Raw genomic sequence first — 5,790 nt, 5'->3', positions numbered from 1 at the left:
ACTCGTAAAACAGTCTCTTGTCGCCATCTAATGGCGGAACAATGTCACAAAAATCACCATCATGAACACACACACACACTGTTTCTCAATACTAAATACTACTATGAATATAAAATAGTATTTATTGAATAATAAACAACAACAACAACAACAACAACAGCCATCATAAAAGTTGCTAGACAATTCAGTCAAAAGTACAAAGGCAGCGCTCTGAAATACAGCATTAAAGTTACATAAAATATAATGTGTATGAGATTTTGCCCTCAGCCAAAACTATTTGCTCTGAAACAAATTATAGATTAATGAAACCAAAGATTACCCGTTAGATTTACCCAAAACTAATTATATCTCATGTTTAACCACTATAGAGACATCAGAGCCAGTGACAAATTCCAGAAGATCTGGCCGAGGTAAGGCTGCTTTACCTCAGCGAGTTCATGAGCGCTAAACGTCCGCTGACGCCCTGGAGCTTATATCTCCGAAAACGCTGAAGCAAATGTTCAAATAGACGTTATCTTTATTAATAAACTGATAATTTTAAGTCTAAACAAGTACATTCTCACCTAAAAAACTCTTTAAAACTACATTTTGTTATACAAAAACTATTATTTATATTATTTATAAAATTATAGTGGTCTGGGCATCCTCCATGACACTCGCTGTGAGAAATACCGCAAACGGAGAGATACAAATGGTGAAACAGTTATAGCTCTGTTATCACTAGAATATTGCACTCCTCTCAGCCAATCAGATTTAAGGACCAGAAAGAACTGTTGTATAAAACTTGATAATAATGAGGATACGCAGCTTAAACCAAGTTCAGGATATTTACAGTAAGTTACCGTTTTTTTACTTCAATACCATGTGGGTCAGTGACAATTTGTGTGTCTGTGTCAGATGGCTGTGATTCCCACTGACGTTCACAGGAAGGCTTCTTTTCTCGCCCATCATCCCCGCTGACAGGGCGGCCCCCTCTCTTTGCCTCATTCATCTTCATTAGCTGTCCATTCCCTCCATCTCATGTCAAAAATACTTAATGTCTCTGTTGCGTGGGCCAAGATGAGCCCTGATTAGTTAGCGCCAATACTGAAGCGTTTCAGCGTCGCCTCTGCGTTACTCCCCGATCTGGTTCCGTTAACAGTCCCTGTAGTCCTTTTAGCAAAGAAACAATACAGCTGCCATCTGTTTCCTGCTATACTTCCTACTGTTTTACGTGGCCTACCACCTCCCGCCTAACCAGTTAAACAGCGGGGAAAACAGCAAGAATGAAGGCAAATACAAATATGTTTACTTTAAATGAGTGCCAGCGCCAAATTTACCACTGAGCCTTGGCCTCTAAACAACAATGGTAAAGTAATACCTACAGAGATGGGAAATCACAGAGATATATAAATCCAAGGATCAAGTCTTTATTAAAAACTTTAAGGTTATCTAAATACGAGTAGACCATGTAATAATTCTAAAAATAAAATCAACAAATAAAACAGCATTTGATGTACTTACTATCGAGAAAGCATGGTTCTGTGGTTCCATTTTCCCTCTTCCTAGCATGGGACATGAAAAATTATAGTTGCCTTGTTTAACCATTTCTATTCCATTCTATTTACAATGTTGCTGATTTTCTTGTCACATTTAGTAACCTCTGTTTGTGTGTTTGGTACTATACTCAAAATGATCCGTTAGCTGATTGTTACCCTTGTAAATTCAGTCAAGACATTTAGTTAAAAAAAAAAAAAATAATTATGATAGCAGTTCAGCAGACACTTTTTTTAACAGTGTATTTCATATCAAAATATTGGCTTTGAGGATCATATCTCTTGTGGATAATAAGTATTCCAAAGACTTAGGAGTCAAAGCTGCATTGCAGGATATTAGATCCTAAAATATTCTTCTCATTTCAATTGCACTGAAAATGAAAAGACTAGCAAAACCCTATGAACTGGCAAAGCATGCAAATCTTCATTAAAAACTTTTCAGTCAACAATCTTCTTCAAACATGATTAACCGGCATATTTAGGAAAAAAAAATAAAAAAATATTAAAATAACATAAAATGAAAACAAACAATAAATAAATAGAGTCATAGAGTCGGATGCTTCATTCAGTAACTTTTTATAATGTGTCATACCTGCCTCTTCCACTTCCTCCCCATCTTCTTCCTCTTCTGCATTTTGTGTCGGAGGTTCTGCAGAACCGACTTCTTCCATTAAGATCCTCTCAGTTTCTGCAGTCTGGCACAGGACACCAGAATACATTATCTTCATCAACACAATGAACTGATTTGACATTATCATTCTACTACTAAACGAGCTATTGTGCATTTGCCTCATTTGTGAATGCAATTACACTTGTATAATTTTGTTCAGGGGTTGGGAGAGATTTTTTTAAAATATATTTTTGGAAGTCACATATGCTCACTGCATTTATTTTTCATTAATGATCAAAATACAGTAAAACAGTAATATTTAAAAATATTATTACAATTCAAAATAACTGTTTTCTTTGTTAATATATTGTAAAATAAAATGTATTCCTGTGATAGAAAAATAAAATGTTACTGTACCCAAACCTTTGAACGGTAGTGTCATTTTTTTACCTTCAGTGCCTCAAGTTGGGCTAAACGGCATCGTTGAAGCAAATCTACAAACAGGTAAATGAGCAGAGCCTAAAAGAGAATGAATCAACATTTATTGTGAATAAGTCATTGCACAAACAATGTTAGATCATTTTAAGAGAAAATCCAGAAAATGTGTTAGTTTGAAAAATGCCAGTTTAAAAGCCATCAAGATTCTGGTGTGCTCTAAAAAGCTGACCGATTCGTTTAAAATTGCATGCATTTGTGTAAGTCTTTATGATTTTTTGTTCATTTAAAATTTGTGGAGTTCTGTGGCCGATGGTTTGGAGTCAAAGTAAATTGTCAATGCATATTTCTTTGCTAAAATAAAACTGCCACCAAATTATTTTTGCAGCAATAGAACAAAAAAAATGAACTGTATTTTGAAAAGAATCAAAGATAGCAGCATAAATAAGTTTTTCAAAGCTTGTCAAAACGCTTCAGACATATTTTACAATAAGTCTCTCTTAAATGTCAAAAAATATAAATGTCAGTCGCAATGTCATGTTATTATCAAAACGCAAGATCTGCTTTAGAACTCTAGATACTCTGAAGTCAAAATCAACTCCATGAAATGTCAGAAAATGGTTCAATAAAAGAGGAAGATGAAATAAGAATAGAAAAAGAAGCCCCCCTATAATTACCAAAAGAAATGTCAGTTTTGCTAAGAATCCTAAGAATCCAAAACTGCAAAACAATGTCAGAATAAACAAGTACAACAATGAGAAAACACACACACACACATATAATGGTTTTTATACTGTATAAACTGTATTTTCTATTGCCCTACACCAACCCTACACCTAAACCTAACCCTCACAGGAAACTTTCTGCATTTTTACTTTCTCAAAAAAACTCATTCGGTATGATTTATAAGCTTTTGTACCCATGGGGACCTCAATTTAGGTCCCCACCGTGACACGAGTCCCCATGAGTCTGTGTGTATTCAGGCTTAAGTCCCCACCAGAATAGAAAAACAGGTACACACACACACACACACTTGCTAAAATAAAGTATAAATCATGTATAATTTATTTTTTCTTGTTCTTTGATTTGTTGTAAATGGGATTATCCTCTTACAACAGTGCAAAATCCCAAAGGATCTTTCATTCAAGTGCGGGCTTATACACCGGGGAGGACGTATGAGGAGAAATAATGGATCAGCTGTCACACTTTCTGCACGATTTGTCACTCAAGTTTGCAAAGAACCAAAAGGTCAAGGCAGAGAAGCTAGAAAACTGAAATCAAGACCAGTCCTACACAGCTAAAACTGGAGGAAGAGCCAGAGAGATTCATCCTCTACTCGTGGAGATATGGAGAGGCGGTTGATCGCGTAGAGCAATATAACAACCCTCCCACCGCGCCATCCAGAGATACTGTGATTGATGGCCAATCAAGCCTGTAAGACTGATGGAGTTGGTGCTTTACAGAGGCCATCAATGATGATAGCCCGTGTCCCTGGGGTGGCTTCATTATCTTATTTTTGACCTTCAGTAGGACAGAATATGGCCGTCATTCAGATCAACCTCTCAACCCAGCTGTTACTCAGGGTTTAGTTATGCCTTAACTAGATTGCTGGTTTGCCCTGTGACACTCTGAAATGCTGCAATTACACACAGTCGATCTCTCCGGATGTGACGGGGGAATGTGACACTCTCAAAATCCCGGTTCTGGAATTTTGATGATAAATTGAGGCGATGTTCCCACAACTCTACTCTAAAAAAAGTAATTTAAGTTAATCCTGTTCATTCCCAATCCTACATTTGCTCTGCGTGTCATGCTTGACTCGAGAGCCGCTGTGGGAGCAACTTCAGCACATACACGACTATAACACTATATCACATCTTATCCCTGACAGTAACACATACTAATACAAACCAAGTGATCTGCTAAATTACAAGATGATGTGAACTGCTCCTTGCCAATTTTGGAAAAAATAAAAATCTGTGCCAAAAGCAATGGAAACGCATTAATACTTCATATAGGCATAGAGTGCAATTACAATAAAAGAAAGCAATGCAAGACAAAAAAAAATCACATTTTCCTTTAACTGCATAATGTGCCATTAAAGTGAATTTGCCAATGACTATGACAAGAAAACATGAACATATGTCAGCCAAACCGCTCTAACGCTCTGATGAATGAGTTTAATTCTGCTTCTTAATTTCTAGATAACAAAAGACATGTGACGCATGGGCATATGTAAATTATATAACAATATACAACAACATATGGACACATTTTACAGTCTGCAATAGATAACTCAATAAGCACTGCGCTTTGCATGGATGAAACTGCTGAAACTGTTGTTGTGTGAATTAAATATTAAATACGACTACAAGACATCAAAACAGGATTTGACCAGAACAATACTCCACAAAGCTTCATTCGAATCGTTTTTACATTTCATTCAACTTGGGAACATTTAATTTGCTAATTCTTATTAAAAACGTGCTCGTATTTCAGGTTAAAGTAACTGCGTAACACACTACCGTCGAGTTCAGCGGAAACCTCCGAGATCCAGTCAAAGCTGCCGCGCGTCTTCTCTTACCTGTGGCGCCGTGTAAATACGGGCATTTCTCTGAAATATCAGGATGAGCTGACCGACAGAGTCCACAGAGACATTGATCTTCACTTAACATCCGAAGAAACGTAGTTCCGAGCAGTATTTGCCTCCGGTTGCTCCGCGCTCTGAGCGCTCGTGCTCTCTTCTGTCGCTTCACGAGAGCTCCGTTCAGTCGTGCTTACTATCAACGGTGACTAGCCTACTAGTGCTCTGTCTGTGACCAGCTAACCAAGTTAACCCGTTTAATCCCACATTTTTCCCAGACATGAAAATATCCAAATGACATGTCGTTAGTAACCCTTTGAAATAATCAATAACTATTTTTTTTTTTTTTAATATTTTGAAAAAGTTACCGTCGAGTTCAGCGGAAACCTCCGAGATCCAGTCAAAGCTGCCGCGCGTCTTCTCTTACCTGTGGCGCCGTGTAAATACGGGCATTTCTCTGAAATATCAGGATGAGCTGACCGACAGAGTCCACAGAGACATTGATCTTCACTTAACATCCGAAGAAACGTAGTTCCGAGCAGTAGTTGCCTCCGGTTGCTCCGCGCTCTGAGCGCTCGTGCTCTCTTCTGTCGCTTCACGAGAGCTCCGTTCAGTCGTGCTTACTA

The 5,790-nt window shown here is 37.6% G+C and overlaps 1 protein-coding gene across 1 annotated transcript in view; it reads right to left on the bottom strand.

Moving 5' to 3' along the window:
• The window catches only part of LOC107720858 (gamma-aminobutyric acid receptor subunit pi-like), a 43,411-nt gene extending 38,073 nt beyond the window's left edge, over positions 1-5,338 (bottom strand). The window contains exon 1 of the mRNA XM_016528693.1: positions 5,165-5,338. The gene's annotated coding sequence lies outside the window, so the exon portion shown is untranslated. The remainder of the gene's footprint in view (positions 1-5,164) is intronic.
• Positions 5,339-5,790: the final 452 nt, after the last annotated feature.

Source organism: Sinocyclocheilus rhinocerous, unplaced genomic scaffold (assembly GCF_001515625.1).
Source record: "Sinocyclocheilus rhinocerous isolate Xijiao unplaced genomic scaffold, SAMN03320098_v1.1 scaffold5941, whole genome shotgun sequence".
NCBI lineage: Eukaryota > Metazoa > Chordata > Actinopteri > Cypriniformes > Cyprinidae > Sinocyclocheilus > Sinocyclocheilus rhinocerous.
This window is presented reverse-complemented; position numbering and strand designations above follow the sequence as displayed.